The following is a 20,662-nucleotide window of genomic DNA, read 5'->3' as shown; positions in this document are numbered from 1 at the left end:
GATTTGGAAGGCAGACTGGCCACCCTTCATCTATCCGAGAAGATTGGATCCAGCTATCAAACAGCTTTGGCCTGCTTGAGATGGACCTACCAACCCCTGGAGTCAGCACAGATCATGGGAGCAGGCACACTCCTCCACAGCCATCCCAGTTCAGTAGGTCGGTGACTCAAGACTGAAGGGTCTCATGCCATCTTCCACCTTCCTCGGGTTTCCAACGCCATCTGCTGTTGCTGGTGCAAAGAGTCAGGCTAGCCTGGATCAAAGCCTCCATCCCCCTGCCTGAGGCAGTCCCATCCTGCTCCACATCTTCCTTCCCCATCGGATTCCACCACAACCACCATCATTGCGGGCAGCTCGATGGTGAGAGATTTTGGCCTGCCTACGACCGACCAAGGTCCACTGTCACCCAGCAGCCCGTGACCATGACATCAACCCCCTCCAGCCCACGGTTCTGGCCAACTACTCCAATATTGACACCATCGTCACTCACATAGATTTATTTATTATTATTTTTTTAATTTTACCCCCTTTTTCTCCCCAATTTCGTGTTATCCAATTGTTAGTAGCTACTATCTTGTCTCATCACTACAACTCCCGTACAGGCTCGGGAGAGACGAAGGTTGAAAGTCATGCGACCACTCCGAAACACTCCATTTAGTGTGATACTGTATGTTACATTTGGTATAGTTACTTAAGACAGATGGTTACTTAACGCAAAAATGAAAGTAGGTTGAGAACCAAAGGATGAGCATTCGACAACATTAGCATTTTAGCTAATTACCAACTGTTAAACTACTTACTACTTTTTAGCTACTTTGCAACTACCAGTTAAGCCCGGCTGATTTGTAGGGGTCCAGATCGTCTAGCCCGGCAGATTTGTAGGGGTCCAGATTGTCTAGCCCGGCTGATTTGTAGGGGTCCAGATTGTCTAGCCCGGCTGATTTGTAGGGGTCCAGATTGTCTAGCCCGGCTGATTTGTAGGGGTCCAGATTTTGCAGCTCTTTCAGAACATCAGCTATCTGGATTTTGGTGAAGGAGAAATGGGGGAGGTTTGGGCAAGTTGCTGTGGGGGGTGCAGGGCTGTTGACCGGGGTAGGGATAGCCAGGTGGAAAGCATGGCCATCCGTAGAAAAATGCTTATTGAAATTTTCAATTATGGTGGATTTATCGGTGGTGACAGTGTTTCCTAGCCTCAGTGCAGTGGGCAGCTGGGAGGAGGTGATCTTATTTTCCATGGACTTTACAGTATTGCAGAACATTTTGGAGTTTGTGCTACAGAATGTAAATTTCTGCTTGAAAAAGCTAGCCTTAGCTTTCCTAACAACCTGTGTATTTTGGTTCCTAACTTCCCTGAAAAGTTGCATATCACGGGGGCTATTCGATGCTAATGCAGAACGCAACAGGATGTTTTTGTGCTGGTCCAGGGCAGTCAGGTCTGGAGAGATCCAAGGGCTATATCTGTTCGTGGTTCTAAATTTTTTGAAAGGGGCATGCTTATTTAAGATGGTGAGGAAGGCACTTTAAAGAATAACCAGGCATCCTCTACTGACGGGATGAGGTCAATATCCTTCCAGGATACCAGGGCCAGGTCGATTAGAAAGGCCTGCTCACTGAAGTGTTTTAGGGAGTGTTTCACAGTGATGGGTGGTGGTCGTTTGACCTCAGACCCATTAAGGATGCAGGCAATGAGGCAGTGATCGCTGAGATCTTGGTTGAAAACAGCAGAGGTGTTTTTGGAGGGCAAGTTGGTTAGGATGATATCTATGAGGGTGCCCGTGTTTACGGATTTGGGGTTGTACCTGGTGGGTTCATTGATCATTTGTCTGAGATCGATGTCATCAAGCTTAGATTCTAGGATTCCTGGGGTGTTAAGCATGTCCCAGTTTAGGTCACCTAGAAGAGCAAGCTTTGAAGATAGACAGGGGGCTTACCATACCATACATATCATACGAAAAGTAACATATCATACTAAATGAAGTGTCTCGGATGTAAAGTACAGAATAATACGGGCCCACCCATAATCATACTCTGGACCTGGTTTTACCAGGGGCTTTCTCATGACATGTTCCATTATCTGAACAACACTATGTATGTTTTACTACCTTGCTGCCCATAGCACAGGGTAATACTGAACTCTCTATTAAGAAACGTTGTCTTATTTTTTAAATCTTTATTTAACTAGGCAAATCAGTTAAGAACAAATTCTTATTTTCAATGACAGTGTAGGAATAGTGGGTTAACTGCCTTGTTCGGGGGCAGGGTGAGAGATTTTTTACTTTGGCAGCTCAGGGATTCGATCTTGCAACCTTTCGGTTACTAGTCCAACACTAACCACTCGGCTACCTGCCACCCCTCTCTGAAGTTGCTACAGATTTTATTGAGTGTATGAACAATACACCATCACCTATTCTGCCTACCTGTTGTGATGATTTAGTTGATAACTTGAATAGCAAATTAAGGGCAACCATTGATGCCATAGCTCCAGTACGGTTGAAAAAGGTCACATCCAAACAGAGAGCCCCTTGGATGAGTGAGGAAACTAATCAAGTAAAGAGACATTGCAGAAAGGCAGAGCGGAAGTGGAGAAACTCAAAGTTGCAGGTCCATTATGATATTCTGGGAAAATAACAATTATCACTAATCACTAATAATCAGAATAATTCAACAGTGCTCTTCCAGACCACTGATGGCCTGATAAATCCTACACCCCACAACCCTTTGTGAACTTTCCTCCACATCTAAATGTGATGAGCTTGGGGCATATTTCAGAGATAAGATAACAAACATTAGGCTTAGTATCAGTCAAGAAAGACCTGATGATATGTGCCGTAGCCTACCACGCAAACGCGCTAAGGAGTTATTTTCCCTGGTTGACACAGACATGCTCAAGAAAGTCATATCACAACTTAAGCCTTCTACGTGCCTTCTCGAACCTATCCCCACTACCTTCAAACAGTTTTTAATTGCATATCTGAAGAAGTGCAAGCTATTGTTAATCATTCACTTTCCCCACTTCACTAAAAACTGCTATGGTAAAACCTCTTTTGAAGGAAAGTAATCTAGATTCTTCAACTCTTTGCAATTCTCGGCCAATCTGCAACCTTCCATTCTTAAGCAAAATTCTGGAGAAATTGGTTTTCAAACAGCAAAATTATTTTTTAAGTGTAAACTGTATTTAAAAAAAATACAATCTGAATTTCGTGCCCACCACAGCACAGAGACAGAGCCTTACTTAAAGTGATAAATTATCTGAGAACCAACACTTACAGTACCTTCGGAAAGTATTTTTCAACATTTTGTCACTTCACAGCCTTATTATAAAATTGATTAAATAAAAAAAATGGTCACTCTAACAGAGCTCCAGAGTTCCTCTGTGGAGATGGGAGAAACTTCCAGAAGGACAACCATCTCTGCAGCATTCCATCAATCAGGCCTTTATGGTAAAGTGGCCAGACAAAAGCCACTCAGTAAAAGGCACATGACAGCCCACTTGGAGTTTGTCAAAAGGCACCTAAAGACTCTCAGACCATGAGAAACAAGATTCTCTGGTCTGGTGAAACCAAGATTTAATTATTTGGCCTGAATGCCAGGCGTCACGTCTTCCCTATGGTGAAGCATGGCGGTGGCAGCATCATGCTGTGGGGATGTTTTTCAGCTGCAGGGACTGGGAGACTAGCCAGGGTCGAGGGAAAGATGAACGGAGCAAAGTACAGAGAGATCTTTGTTGAAAAACTGCTCCAGAGTGCTCAGAACCTCAGACTGGGGTGAACGTTCACCATCCAACAGGACAACAACCCTAACCCTAACCCTCAGAAACAAGTCTCTAAGTGGCTCAGCCAGAGCTGCCAAAGATGCTTCAACAAAGTACTGAGTAAAGGGCCTGAATACTTATGTAAATGTCCTATTTCATTTTTTTATTTGTGAAAAATAAGCAACAATTTCTAAAAACCTATTTTTGCTTTGTCATTAAGGGGTATTATGTGTAGATTGATGAGAGAAAAATGTATTTGTGACTTGTATCAGGAAACTATGTGCATGTCGCGGGTAACCTTCACCTTACAGGAGATAGTGACCCGTTTTTTCCACCTGTGTTTTATGGGATATTGTTTTGAGTTATTATTCCAGCGAACGTGAAACCTTTGCTTTTTTAGTCTTTCAGTTTTTATTGTTATTCTTTTGTTTTTTATCCTCTTATGTTTGTAGTAAATATTCCTGTTTTTACTTTCATTGGTTTTTTATTAGTTTTTTCCTGTGAAGCACATTGCATTGCATTCCTGTCTGAAATGTGCTATATAAATAAAGCTTGATTTGATTCTCTTCACATAGCATGGCAGGGAAGATTCATTAGCAAGCACAACACATCCAATAGGTATCCAATAGATACAGAGCTATGCAAAATTGATTTGCGTGCCAACACAGACTTCTGGTTTGTTTACACCACTTTACCTTACCCTTTCCCTCAGCTGACTTCCTTCAATTACATTACCAAACTATTCCTCCCACTCTAACTAAATCTACACCCGGCCCAATCCCAACTCTATGCTTCATCCAAAGGTGGGATGCATTTTGGCAACAATATGACTCATCAATTGCAGAATGCAAGACATTATCTTCACCGGATACTGTTCAGGTTCCAATACAAGTGAAGGAAACACATCAATTTAAAAAGGCAAAAATAAACTAAACCAAACCAAACCCAATCCCCCCGAGCCCCCCATACTGTGCACTCTGTAAACACACTTTGATGATAGTTGTGTCTACAGCACGCTCTGTTCCTAATCTCCTCTACTCTGAAGAGTCTCTGGTGTCTGGTTCAAGACCGTGGAGCCTAGGGGTGAAATGGGAGGTCTTGTTTTGACACTGTGGGAAGGCTGACTTTGTTCTTACTTATCTCCCTTTTCATTAGAAGTCAACCCCCATACTGCTACAGCTATTACTGCTTCTGCTGCTACTACTGCTACTACTACTACTGATTCTACTACTACTACTGCTACTACTACTGTTGCTACTGCTACTACTACTGCTGCTACTACTACTACTGCTGGTAATACTACTGCTACTACTAGTACTGTTAAAACTGCTAATTAAATTGTTGCTAGTGGTTGTACTAAAGTATCCTCTAAGTTAATTCTTCACAAGCTGATTTTGTTTCCATTGTGAACCTAGCTAGTCAATATACAGTGGCTTGCGAAAGTATTCACCCCCCTTGGCATTTTTCCTATTTTGTTGCCTTATAACCTGAAATTAAAATTGATTTTGGGGGGGATTGTATCATTTGATTTACACAACATGCAAACATGATGATGCAAAATATGTTTTATTGTGAAACAAACAAGAAATAAGACAAAAAAACAGAAAACTTGAGCATGCATAATAATTCAACTCCCCAAATTCAATACTTTGTAGAGCCACCTTTTGCAGCAATTACAGCTGCAAGTCTCTTGGGGTATGTCTCTATAAGCTTGGCACATCTAGCCACTGGGATTTTTGACCATTATTCAAATCAAAACTAATCGAGCTCCTTCAAATTGGATGGGTTCCACTGGTGTATAGTATTCTTTAAGTCATACCACATATTCTCAATTGGATTGAGGTCTGGGCTTTAACTAGGCCATTCCAAGACATTTAAATGTTTCCCCTTAAACCACTCCAGTGCTGCTTTATCAGTATGCTTAGGGTCATTGTCCTGCTGGAAGGTGAACCTCCGTCCCCGTCTCAAATCTCTGGAAGACTGAAACAGGTTTCCCTCAAGAATTTCCCTGTGTTTAGCAACATCCATCCTTCCTTCAATTCTGACCAGTTTCCCAGTCCCTGCCGATTAAAAACATCCTCCAAAGCATGATGCTGCCACCACCATGCTTCACTGTGGGGATGGTGTTCTAAGGGTGATGAGAGTTGTTGAATTTGCGCCAGAAATAGCATTTTCCTGAACAGCCAGAGTACCTTCTCCCATATGTTTTGGAAGTCTCCCACATGCTTTTTGGCGAACACCAAACATGTTTGCTTATTTTTTCCTTTAAGCAATGGCTTTTTTCTGGCCACTCTTCCATAAAGCCCAGCTCTGTGGAGTGTACGGCTTAAAGTGGTCCTATGGAAAAATACTCCAATCTCCGCTGTGGAGCTTTGCAGCTCCTCCAGGGTTATCTTTGGTATCTTTGCTGCCTCTCTGATTAATGCCCTCCTTGCCTGGTCCATGAGTTTTGGTGGGCAGCCCTCTCTTGGCAGGTTTGTTGTGGTGCCATATTCTTTACATTTTTAAATAATGGATTTAATGGCGCTCCGTGGGATGTTCAAAGTTTCGGATATTTTTTTATAACCCAACCCTGATCTGTACTTCTCCACAACTTTGTCCCTGACCTGTTTGGAGAGCTCCTTGGTCTTCATGGTGCCACTTGCTTGGTGGTTCACCTTGCTTAGTGGTGTTGGAGACTCTGGGGCCTTTCAGAACAAAAATACTGAGATCATGTGACAGATCATGTGGCACTTAGATTGCACACAGGTGGACATTATGTGACTTCTGAAGGTAATTGGTTGCACCAGATCTTATTTGGGGGCTTCATAGCGTGCATATGCACGCATCACTTTTCCATTCTTTTTTTATTTATTTATTTTTTATTTATTTATTTTTTCAATTCACCAATTTGGAAAATGTTGTGTATATCCATTACATGAAATCAAAACCCATTTAAATTACAGGTTGTAATGTAACAAAATAGGAAAAATCCACCTGTAGCTAGCTAGCTAGTAGTAGTAGCGTATTGCTTCTACTGCTGCTTTTCCTGCTGCTACTACTACTGCTTGTGCTACTGCTTATACTACTGCTGCTGCTATTACTACTGTACTGCTACTACTGCTGCTGCTACTACTACTTCTGCTGCTACTACTACTGCTGCTACTATTAGTGTTACTGCTGCTACTATTGCTGCTAGTAGTTGTACTAAATGATCCTCTAATTTCACAAGTTGCTTTTGTTTACATTGTGAACCTAGCTAGCTTCTTGCTGCTACTGCTTCTGCTACTACTACTGCTACTGCTGCTGCTACTACTGCTGCTGCTGCTGCTATTACTACTGCTGCTGCTACTGCTACTTCTGCTGCTGCTGCTAATACTACTGCTACCCTTGTGAAAAAGGATTGCTGTCAAAGTGCAGTATAACTGCAGTACACTGTAGTATAACTGTAATTAGAATGCAGTATAACTGCAGCAGGCTGCAAATACTGCGTCCTAAATAACACATTTTTTTACTGCATTAATTGTGCAGTTTAACTACAAGTAAACTGCAGTTATTCTGCAATCACTGCGTCCACAATAACTGCAGTTACTGCATTTTTACTGCCGTTTCAAAATTGCTATCTTTTTTTGTAAGGATACTACAACTGCTACTGCTTCTACTTCTGCTTATGCTGGTACTGCTGACTACACTACAGTGTCTGTGTGAAACTGTGAAAGACATTTACATAAAGTCACTCACTGTCTTTTCCAAAATAAATATTTTCAAAGATTTGTATCTATTAGCATTTTAGAAGCAGTCACTAAAATTGTATGTTAGCATACTAGGAGTCATGGACGACAGAGTCCATTTAAAGTGTGCTCTCGTGAGAATTTGTAAAGTTATGATATGCAGTAGGCTATTTAGCCTGCTTTCTATCGCTTAACCTCATGCTTTACAATGGCCATGGCTTGGATCGTCTGGCTCGTTGGTTTGTCTTCTTCTTTTTTCCCCAGATGACTTTCAATACAGGAAGAGTAGCTGTTGCTTTCGCAACAGCTAATGGGTATCCAAACATAATACCCCAAAAAACAAACAAATAAATACACTGTGGCAAGATAAGAAACACTGTTTTCCTGATCCCTCCTATACTGTATCTGAATCCAAGGCCATCCATGTGATTTGCTGTGCGAAGCCGAAGATTACATTTCAGCCCCCGGCTTTGGAGTGGCCAGCCACATGTCTTGGGAGAATGAAAATTGACTTAGTGGGGAATGGTCTAACAAGTACTCCAGACCGGTTTTCATTGTAATCCTTTTGAATGGCGGTAAGAGGTCAGAAACCGTAGAGCACATGAAAAGAGGGGAGTATCAGCTTAAGGCTCCACGCAGCAGGCATGTGGATTCAACACAAACCCAAACCTCTCACACACTGAATGTAACTAGAGTGAATATCCTATTGATTTTCACAGTTGTTTCTAATGCACATTTGTTTCTAATGGATTTAAAACAAACAAAAAAACATTTATTTACCAGACATATCGAGCATTAAAACACCTACATGTTGCAACTAGCTCCTTTTTTCAGAGTTTTTGTGCTGTCCACTTTGTGTTAGAAGTAATAAAAACAGTACGCCACTACTCTGTGTGTGCTTTACCCCTCTCTGAATTCTTCAATCAAAGTCAATCAACGAGAGGGATCATCAGGTTCAGGATTAAACATCTGTACTGAACACCACTTAGAAAACCATCTTCCCACTAAAATGTCCTTTCATGCATGAACCAAACATTGCTTTGCACTTACTTAACATAGAACGTGATTTCCCACCCACATTAGATGACTGCGAGATCCCTTTTTAAATTGCTTATGCGCCCCAAGCAAAGTTTGTTTGTTGACAGCCACAACAGCTACCACTGTAATGTGAAGGCCTGATGCAATGTGTCTTTATAACGCACGACTGGCATGCTAAAGTGGTATCCAGGGGCTTATTACTTCCATCTTATTAGTGAACCCAGAAAGCGCATGTAGTTCCTTTAGACCGGGTAAATTCATCTCAAGCAGTGGGATTAGTTAGCTCAGTGTTAAGGTGGTGACAAAACTGTTTTGTTCACTTACTATATTTACCTCCTTCTTCCTCTCTTTTAGAATTGAAGAAGTCTAAGCCAAGAAGCGTAAAATAGAAATAGAAATTGTGCTGTGGAACATGAGCTGAATGGCTTCACAGAATGCGCTGTACAGTACAAGTATGTTGATGATATCAGTGGGGGAGTAGTTAACTCCAAACCAAACAGACACAGCTGGCATACATGTCTGGACGTATTTCAAGGTGTATTAATCAGCCTGTGGGGAGTTGAATTTAATGTCTCTCATTTAGAACTAATGACTGAGACCTTTAACTACACAAAGCATTGGTTGAGTTACTGCTGTCTCCTTGTCTGTTCTACCAAGAGTGCTGCTATCTGAATCAATAGTGCAGCTTTACTATCTGTATGGCTGAAGTTCTGGGAGGAGTGCACATACCTGCACAACAAGAAGTTATGGTTTTGATCCTCCTACACTCCCAGTAGGTATCCTATTAAATGTTGGTTTGAAGGTTGTGTAAAACATTCTCACATGGGGCACCATTTGTGCTTCTTGATGCATCAAAAGTTTAAACACATTTTCTGAAAGACAGCAGCATGCAACCTTAGACCCTCCCTATGTTCCTGCAATCCTATTTTTCTAATTGAAAACCATTGAGTTGACTGCGTTGTTTTACAAATACATTTTCCCAGTTTGGAAGCACTCTGTTTGATCACCCCATTAGGTTTCCAGACCATTACACTCAAATCATACATCGACATCAAATTGAATTCATTCAGCTAAATGTAAAAGCGTATTATCCATACACAAGCCAAAACATCTCCAATGCCTAGTTTCCTTGCTGCTCTTCTAGGTTTAAACAAACAACAAAAATATTCAAAGGGGAAAATACACAGATTTATATTAACCTAGATATCAGGCAGAATATTTGTCATATTTTGGTCTGATAAACAGCAATGAGCAGCAATCAGTGCATGCATCCTTATTGAACGGTATCTCTCTAGACCTGTCCTTATATGAGTATATTTGTTTGGGGGACAGAGTTAGAGCAGATGGTGTCTCTATGATTTAATCAGTCGGCTTTGGATGCGATCCTCTCGATGCTCCCAGTTCCTCTTTGATTTAATGAGCACTAAATGTGAGTGACTACCAGCAATAGTACCCTACTACCAGCCAATCAATAAGCACTGTCACCTGTGAGAAATAACACTGATCAACATTCTGACTGGTAAACTTAAACCATTTGTTTTCTAGTTCAGTGACAGATAATGGCTATGCATGATTGCACATCTCTATGAATTAGAATGGAGGACATTTTAGGGGATGAATCACTTTTGTTGTGGGATGCGGTAAGTGGATGTAGGAAGTGAGCTGATAAAACGTGGAGATGTGGAGAGCAAGATGTGGAGAGCAAGATGTGGAGAGCAAGATGTGGGGAGCAAGATGTGGAGAGCAAGATGTGGAGAGCAAGATGTGGAGAGCAAGACTGTTGTGGGTATAAAACAAATAGGTTAGATGAAAAACAAAGAACCTAATTAGATGTAGGATGTATGATCTTAATTTGATCACGCACATCAGGAAATGCAAACTCGTAGTGCACAGGTGTCAAACTCATTCCACAGAAGGCCGAGTGGCGGTGGGTTTTCGCTCCTCCCTTGTACTTGATTTATTAATTAAGGTTACTATTTAGTAAAAAGAAAACTGCAGACCCTAGGCCCTCCATGGAATGAGTTTTGCACCTGTTGTAGTGTTTTCATGGTTTAAAAAAGCTTCTGAAGTTTGTAATTTACATAAAAAAATGTCAGACTTGATTTGCCCTAACTAAAAATGTATCAACCCCTACAAAAATGCCTATTAATGAATTCTACAGTATAATCCACACATTAATTCAAATTTCCTGTTGCTGCAGGATTATTTTCCAGCTGTAAGAAACTGGACAAATTAAGATCCTATGTCTGTAGCAGACAGAAGTTGTTGTATACACAAAATATGCTATCTAGAACCTAAAAGGGTTCTTTGGCTGTCCCCATAGGAGAACTCTTTGAAGAACCCTTTTCACAGAGTGGTCTAGTGAAACCCAAAGGGTTTTACCTGCCACCAAAAAGGGTTCTCCTGTGGCAGGGGGGTCAAACTCATTCCACGGAGGGCCAAGTGTCTGTCTCTTTTCAAATAAGACCTAGACAACCAGATGAGGGGAGTTCTTAACTAATTAGTGATCTTAATTTATCAATCAAGTACAAGCAAGGATCAAAAACCTGCAGTCACTCTGCCCTCCATAGAATGAGTTTGACACATAACCCTTTTTTATAAAAGTATTTTAGTTTATGTATGTAGACATTAGCCATTTTGTATGCCATTTTTTTTTACCCAATATAGCTTATGACAGGTTCTTAATTTCACTGAACATTCACAGTTTTTCTCACACGTGCCTTGCTTTGTAATTGTGGGATTTTTATATCACAAAAGGTCATACTGTAGGGTTTGAATCTTTAGGTAATGCTGTTATTGGGATAAGACATATAAAGAGCTACTTGTATAAATTACCCTGTCTGTCTGTGACATGTAACATGATGACACAGTAAAAGATCATCACCGGTACAATGGCCACCATTAAATATGAGGATAGTGCGTCATGTCATCACCACCAGTAGTTGGCCCGCCTCTAACCCCCCTTGTAACCCCTCCATGGCAACAATGGTGTCCGTGACAACCTCTCACTGGGATTCAGGTGTATAATCATCCACTTGCAGAGGTCCTGAGGGCAACAGAGCACAATCACTGGAGGCAGATGGATGACCTTGTCACGATCTTCAAAATGAGCATACCAAGGCGCAGCGTGCATTGAGTTCCACATCTTTTTAATACAACGTGAAACTAGAAACAAAACAAGAAAACTTACAAAGAACGTGAAGACGTAGTGCCCAAACACACTAACACAAACACTATCCCACAAAACACAGGTGGGAAAAAGGCTACCTAAATATGATCCCCAATTAGAGGCAGTTAGAGGCCAGCTTCCTCTAATTGGGAGCCATACAACTCACCAACATAGACATACAAAGACTAGAACACCCCCCTAGTCATGCTCTGACCTAAAAACCATAGAGAACCAAGGGAAGGCTCCTGCCATGGAGCAGGACTGGACACTGTGCCTGGACTGGGTACCGGCGCAGAGGACGGCTCCGGCCTCGGAGCGGGACTGGACGCCGTGCCTGGACTGGACATCGGCGCAGATGAAAGCTCCAGCCATGGAGTGGGAATGGACACCGTGCATGGACTGGGCATCGGCGCAGAGGAAGGCTCCTGCCCTGGGGCAAGAATGGACACCTTGCCTGGAAGCTCCAGACCATTGACCGTCGCTGGAGGTTCCGGACCGTTGACCGTCGCTAGAGGTTCCGGATCGTTGACCGTTGTTGGAGGTTCCAGACTCTTGACCATCGTAGGAGGTTCCGGACCGTTGACCATCGTAGGAGGTTCCGGACCGTTGACCATCGTAGGAGGTTCCGGACTGTGGACCATCATAGGAGGTTCCGGACCGTTGACCATCGTAGGAGGTTCCGGACCGTTGACCATCGTAGGAGGTTCCAGACTGTGGACCATCATAGGCTCTGGACTGTGAATGCGCACTGGAGGAGCCTGTATAGGTGGCACCGGACTGGTGACACGCACTTCAGGGCGAGTGCGGGGAGCTGGCACAGGACCTACCGGACTGGGGAGGCGCACTGGAGGCCTGATGCATGGAGCCGGCACAGGTGGCACCGGACTGGTGACACACACTTCAGGGCGAGTGCGGGGAGCTGGCACAGGACCTACCGGACTGGGGAGGCGCACTGGAGGCCTGATGCGTGGAGCCGGCACAGGTGGCACCAGACTGATGACACACTTCAGGGCGAGTGCGAGGAGGAGGCACAGGACCTACCGGACTGGGAATGCGCACTGGGGATGCGCACTGGAGTCCTGATTCGTGGATCCGGCACAGGTTTCACCGGACTTGCACAACATCTCTCTCTCTCCCAACTTCTCCATTGTCTCCCTGACGGTCTCTGGGTCTTTAGGGCGAATGCAGGGAACCGGCACAGGACATACCAGGCTGGGGAGGCGCACTGGAGATCTGGTGCATGGAGCCGGCACAGATGGCACCGGACTGATAACCCGATCTTCAGCCCGACTCTTCACCAACATCATTCTCGATATCCCTCTTCACACTGCTCCATCGAATCCAAGGCGGGCTCTGGCTCTCTTCTTGGGTTGACCGACCACTTCTCTATCGCCTCCCTGATGGTCTCTGGCTCTTGCCTCGGCTCAACCGGCCACCCCTTGTGCCCCCCAAAAAAGGGGTTGTCCTTGGGCTTTCTGTGGCCGCGAACCCTGGCGTTGTCGCTGTCCTCCATTATTACCTTCCGTTTGCCGCCAAGGAAGGGTTTCGCCTCCACCCATCACTTCTCCGCATGTCCAAAACTCCTTTCCCTTTTGGGCATGCTGCTTGGTCCTGGTTTGGTGGGATATTCTGTCATGATCTTCAAAATGAGCGTACCAAGGCATTGAGTTCCACATCTTTTTAATACAAAGTGAAACTAGAAACAAAACAACAAAACTTACAAAGAACGTGAAGATGTAGTGCCCAAACACACTAACACAAACATTATCCCACAAAACACAGGTGGGAGAAAGGCTACCTAAATATGATCCCCAATTAGAGGCAACGATTACCAACTGCCTCTAATTCGGAACCATACATCCCCTAGTCACGCTCTGACCTAAACACCATAGAGAACCAAAGGCTCTCTATGGTCAGGGCGTGACAGACCTGGCTTTCACTGTGACGAGAGTGATGGACTCATGGATGACTTTTCACTATACAGTGGGTGGTTATATAGAATCACGCAAAGAAAAAACGGTTGAGATAGATAGAAACATTAAAGACAGAAGCTTCAATTTAGTTTAGTGTATTGGTAACTCAGCATTAAGACATATTGAATAAATCTGATATAAGACCTTGGAATAAACAACCACAGCGTGCCGGACATACTATCAACCTCCTCGTGGACATACTATCAACCTCCTCGTGGACATACTATCAACCTCCTCGTGGACATACTATCAACCTCCTCGTGGACATACTATCAACCCCCTCGTGGACATACTATCAACCCCTCGTGGACATACTATCAACCTCCTCGTGGACATACTATCAACCTCCTCGTGGACATACTAACAACCTCCTCGTGGACATACTATCAACCACCTCGTGGACATACTATCAACCTCCTCGTGAACATACTATCAACACCTTGTGGACATACTAACAACCTCCTCGTGGACATACTAACAACCTCCTCGTGAACATACTATCAACCTCCTCGTGGATAAAACTAACAACCGCCTCGTGGACATACTATCAACCTCCTCGTGAACATACTATCAACTCCCTCGTGGACATACTATCAACCTCCTCGTGAACATACTAACAACCTCCCCGTGAACATACTAACAACCACAGCGTCCCGGACATACTAACAACCTCCTCGTGGACATACTAACAACCTCCTCGTAGACATATCAACAACCTCCTCGTAGACATATCAACAACCTCCTCGTAGACATATCAACAACCTCCTCGTAGACATATCAACAACCTCCTCGTAGACATATCAACAACCTCCTCGTAGACATATCAACAACCTCCTCGTAGACATATCAACAACCTCCTCGTAGACATACTAACAACCACAGCGTCCCAGACATACTAACAACCTCCCGTGAACATACTAACAACCACAGCGTCCCGGACATACTAACAACCTCCTCGTGGACATACTAACAACCTCTTCGTAGACATATCAACAACCTCCTCGTAGACATATCAACAACCTCCTCGTAGACATATCAACAACCTCCCCGTGAACATACTAACAACCACAGCGTCCCGGACATACTAACAACCTCCTCGTGGACATACTAACAACCTCCTCGTAGACATATCATCAACCTCCTCGTAGACATATCAACAACCTCCTCGTAGACATACTAACAACCACAGCGTCCCAGACATACTAACAACCTCCTCGTAGACATACTAACAACCACAGCGTCCCGGACATACTAACAACCTCCTCTGGAACATACTATCAACCTCCTCATGGACATACTATCAACCCCCTCGTAGACATACTATCAACCTCCTCATGGACATACTAACAACCCCCTCATGGACATACTAACAATCCCCTCCCGGACATACAACAACACCCCTGTGGACATACTAACAACCCCCCATGGATATACTAACGACCCCCTCCCGGACATACTAACAACCCCCCTGTGGACATACTAACAACCCCCCTGTGGACATACTAACAACCCCCCTGTAGACATACTAACAACCCCCTCCCGGACATACCAACAACACCCCTGTGGACATACTAACAACCCCCCATGGACATACTAACGACCCCCTCCCGGACATACCAACAACACCCCTGTGGACATACTAACAACCCCCCCATGGACATACTAACGACCCCCTCATGGACATACTAACGACCCCCTCCCGGACATACCAACAACCCCCCGTGGACATACTAGCAACCCCCATGGACATACTAACAATCCCCTCCCGGACATACAACAACACCCCTGTGGACATACTAACAACCCCCATGGATATACTAACGACCCCCTCCCGGACATACAACAACACCCCTGTGGACATACTAACAACCCCCATGGATATACTAACGACCCCCTCCCGGACATACCAACAACCCCCCGTGGACATACTAACAACCCCTCCCGGACATACCAACAACACCCCTGTGGACATACTAACAACCCCCCATGGACATACTAACGACCCCCTCCCGGACATACCAACAACACCCCTGTGGACATACCAACAACACCCCTGTGGACATACTAACAACCCCCCATGGATATGCTAACGACCCCCTCCCGGACATACCAACAACCCCCCGTGGACATACTAACAACCCCCCCATGGACATACTAACAATCCCCTCCCGGACATACAACAACACCCCTGTGGACATACTAACAACCCCCATGGATATACTAACGACCCCCTCCCGGACATACAACAACACCCCTGTGGACATACTAACAACCCCCCATGGATATACTAACGACCCCCTCCCGGACATACCAACAACCCCCCGTGGACATACTAACAACCCCCTCCCGGACATACCAACAACACCCCTGTGGACATACTAACAACCCCCCCATGGACATACTAACAATCCCCTCCCGGACATACAACAACACCCCTGTGGACATACTAACAACCCCCCCATGGATATACTAACGACCCCCTCCCGGACATACAACAACACCCCTGTGGACATACTAACAACCCCCCCATGGATATACTAACGACCCCCTCCCGGACATACCAACAACCCCCCCGTGGACATACTAACAACCCCCTCCCGGACATACCAACAACACCCCTGTGGACATACTAACAACCCCCCCATGGACATACTAACGACCCCCTCCCGGACATACCAACAACACCCCTGTGGACATACCAACAACACCCCTGTGGACATACTAACAACCCCCCCATGGATATACTAACGACCCCCTCCCGGACATACCAACAACCCCCCGTGGACATACTAACAACCCCCTCCCGGACATACCAACAACACCCCTGTGTACATACTAACAACCCCCATGGACATACTAACAACCCCCTCCCGGACATACCAACAACACCCCTGTGGACATACCAACAACACCCCTGTGGACATACTAACAACCCCCCCATGGATATACTAACGACCCCCTCCCGGACATACCAACAACCCCCCGTGGACATACTAACAACCCCCCATGGACATACTAACAATCCCCTCCCGGACATACAACAACACCCCTGTGGACATACTAACAACCCCCCATGGATATACAAACGACCCCCTCCCGGACATACAACAACACCCCTGTGGACATACTAACAACCCCCCCATGGATATACTAACGACCCCCTCCCGGACATACCAACAACCCCCCCATGGACATACTAACAACCCCCTCCCGGACATACCAACAACACCCCTGTGGACATACTAACAACCCCCCCATGGACATACTAACAATCCCCTCCCGGACATACCAACAACACCCCTGTGGACATACTAACAACCACCTCATGGACATACTAACGACCCCCTCCCGGACATACCAACAACCCCCCCGTGGACATATGATGTTGAAAATTAAATGGAGGAATAGAGATCATCTACTTTATTCTATCAATTAATCTACACTATGCAGGACATTTTATTTTGAACAGGCCCTCATTATGACATGTGGTTGAAGTCGTGGGACTAATTAAACCTGGGATTAAATTCTAGACCAACGGACCGGAAAAGCCAACAGACACAGACAGTAGGTAATACATTAGGTTATAATGACAATCTATGTCTTATTTTGATCATCAAGTTGACTATATTGAATTTTCAGTCACCAGCTGCTCATGAGTGGAGGTTATTGGAAATGTATCTCAGTGAGACACTGTATCCTACTGTCACTGTTATTCATTATTATCTACACAAACCTGGTTAACCCAGGTCAACGCACCAGTTCTAAGCGCAATGGTTTCAAGAACCTCTGAAAGCAAACCCACAGGTCTTGCAATAAAGAGAGTTCCTTCCGCACATATGGATGTACATTGCAGATTTATTGAGCAACGCTAAGACTTAAGTCAGAATAATACCAATACCCACATGTATTACAGTAGCTGCATTGTTTGTGATCCCAAAGAGTGTCCCAGTGACCAAAACTGGTGGCAATTATGTTATTGAGACCCTTTGTTATGAGACTCTAAATTGAGCTCAGGTGCATCCTGTTTCCCTTAATCATCCTTGAGATGTTTCTACAACTTGACTGGAGTCCACCTGTGGTAAATTCAATTGATTGGACATGATTTGGAATGGCACACACCTGTCTAAATAAGGTCCCACAGTTGACAGTGCATGGCAGAGCAAAAACCAAGCCATGAGGTCAAAGTAATTGTCATTAGAGGGCAGAGACAGGATTGTGTCAAGGCACAGATCTGGGGAAGGGTAACAAAAAATGTCTGCAGCATTGAAGGTCCCCAAGAACAGTGGCCTCCATCAATCTTAAATTAAATAAGTTTGGAAGCACCAAGACTCTTCCTAGAGCTGGCCGCCCTGCCAAACTGATCGATCTTGGAAGAAGGGCCTTGGTCAGGAAAGTAACCAAGAACCCGATGGTCACTCTGACAGTTCTCCAGAGTTCCTCTGTGGAGATGGGAGAACCTTCCAGAAGGACAACCATCTCTGCAGCACTCCACCAATCAGGCCTTTATGGTAGAGTTGCCAGACGGAAGCCACTCCTCAGTAAAAGACACATGACAGCCCTCTTGGCGTTTTCCAAAAGGCACCTAAAGGACTCTGGGTTAAAAACAAGATTCTCTGGTCTGATGAAACAAAGATTGAACTACTGGACTGAATGCCAGGCATCATATTTGTAGGAAACCTGGCACCATCCCGACAGTGAAGCATGGTGGTGGCAGCATCATGCTGTGGAGATGTCTTTCAGCGGCAGGGAGACTAGTCAGGATGGAGGCACATATGAACAGTGCAAAATACAGAGAGATCCTTGATGAAAACCTGTTCCAGGGCGGTCAGGACCCTCAGACTGGTGTGAAGGTTCACCTTCCAACAGGACAATGACCCTAAGCACACAACAAAGACAACTTAGGAGTGGCTTGTAGTTGATTTGAAGTTTAGAAAGGCTTCTGAATTCACAAATCTCCTGTTGCTGCAGGATTATTTTCCTGCTGTAGCAAACTGGCTCAAATTAAGAACCTACACCTTTACTTTGACAAAATCTGCACAAGGGGAGACAAGGTGCCTGGAAACAAGAGGTTTAGCAAAGGCTCCCTAGTGTGGAAACCACAACAGCCATGTCTCTAGGCTTGAGGTTGAAGTAGTGGAAGAGGGAGGCCTGCCGCAATAATCAAAGACTAATTTCCTACGTAGTTGTGTTGGTGCAATTCAACCTTTTCCAAGGTGTTTACAGCACTAGGACCTTAAAATGATCTATTTTGCTAGCGAGACACTGTCCATTTCTAGTGGAGAGCTGCAGCTAGGGTGCAATAATAATTAGGGCCCTGTGCAGCTAGAGATATTGGGTTAATCAAACGACACAGCTGTGTGTTAGGCAGAACGTTTTCGCTAATTCCTATGATTATTTGCAGAGAACTAAATGCAGGGAAGGAAACACTTTGCATGATTAAGCCTTAATTTTCAGAGTGTGTGAAGACTAAACAGACATTAATACACACATCTGTCACTACCTCAGTTCTACCTTTCCATACCTGTCTGTGTGCATACATGGAACCTGCCCTCCATGTCCTATACCATAAGATCTTTGTTCCTATGTTCTAATGTACATGATGTATGTTTGGCTGACTTGACCAAATAAAGAGTTGCGGGCACTAAAAAGCTTTAACAATTGTCTTTAATGCAACACGGCACTCTAGCATCTAGCAATAGTTTGCCACAAAAAACTGTACTGAGTTTCAGGGTTTTTAGAAACAAATTACTTTTTAGTGCCCACTAATGTACCAATATCTTGGCAAAGCAAATCATGCTTTCTCAGGTATTAGCTGTCTCAGTGTCTCATGCAGACAGGGCATATTCATTGGCATGAGTTAATCTAATATAGAAACTCAGGTCTGGATAAATACATGTTAGTCATTTAGCAGACACTATTATCCAGAGCAGTAGTGAGTGCATGCATTTCATTTGTACTGGTCCCCCTGTGGGAATCGAACCCACAGCCCTGGCGTTGCAAGGGCCATGCTCTACCAACTTGGTTTCAGTTCTGATCATCTGAGAGGCATAAAAAATGAGGTGATAATATGAAGGTCAGCCAAAGTGTTAGTGAAATTGGCTTCTACTTTTTATATTTTCTTCCCTTTGACTTTGACGCATTTGGAAAATTACCCAAATGATTAACAAGTGGCTCGTAAATTATCTCCATAAATCGTTCATCAGGTCGAGACGTAGGTAGGTAGCGCAACTAGGAGTACCTGCAATGACATTTGCCCTCCAGCAAATCTCAAACCTCCCTGCCATTATGGTGGCATGGAAAACATTAATCTGCACATTGCGCTTTAAAACAGAGTGATGGCACATGTCATTATTGCACCTGTCAATCTTCTCACGGCCTCAAATGCTAATACTGTATGTCCCTACACTGGTCTTCCCTTAACAATTCAACAATTACTTTGAAACCACAACCGTTTCCAGGTAGAGGCAAGCAACCACGGCTAGGTAGAGTAAAACATTTTTTGGAAATACCTTGTCAATTCAGTGGCTCACCCACCCTTACTGACATGTGTACAGTTTATGCTAATACAATTCATTCCGTTGGCTGGTCACAAGCAGCAACTTGTTCTGTGAAGAGGCTTCTTCAGGTGTGATTTGGGAAGGCTGAATGGTAACTACAAAGCCATGCAGAATGAGGATTTACAAAGGAGGTACAGCGAGGTAATTGCTGGATACTTTGAGTGGTTTAACGAAAGGTTTTCTTCCACAAGGGCCCTTTTCTGCCTAATGAGCCGGTGTAGATTCTGCCTATTGGGACTGTGTGGATTCTGCATATTGTGCCTATGTGGATTCCGCCTATTGGGCCTGTGTGGATTCTGCCTATTGGGCCTATGTGGATTCCGCCTATTGGGCCTGTGTGGATTCTGCCTATTGGGCCTGTGTGGATTCCGCCTATTGGGCCTGTGTGGATTCCGCCTATTGGGACTGTGTGGATTCCGCCTATTGGGACTGTGTGGATTCTGCCTATTGGGCCTGTGTGGATT

The sequence above is a fragment of the Oncorhynchus masou genome, chromosome 22, assembly GCF_036934945.1.
Source record: "Oncorhynchus masou masou isolate Uvic2021 chromosome 22, UVic_Omas_1.1, whole genome shotgun sequence".
Taxonomy (NCBI): Eukaryota; Metazoa; Chordata; class Actinopteri; order Salmoniformes; family Salmonidae; genus Oncorhynchus; species Oncorhynchus masou.
This window is presented reverse-complemented; position numbering follows the sequence as displayed.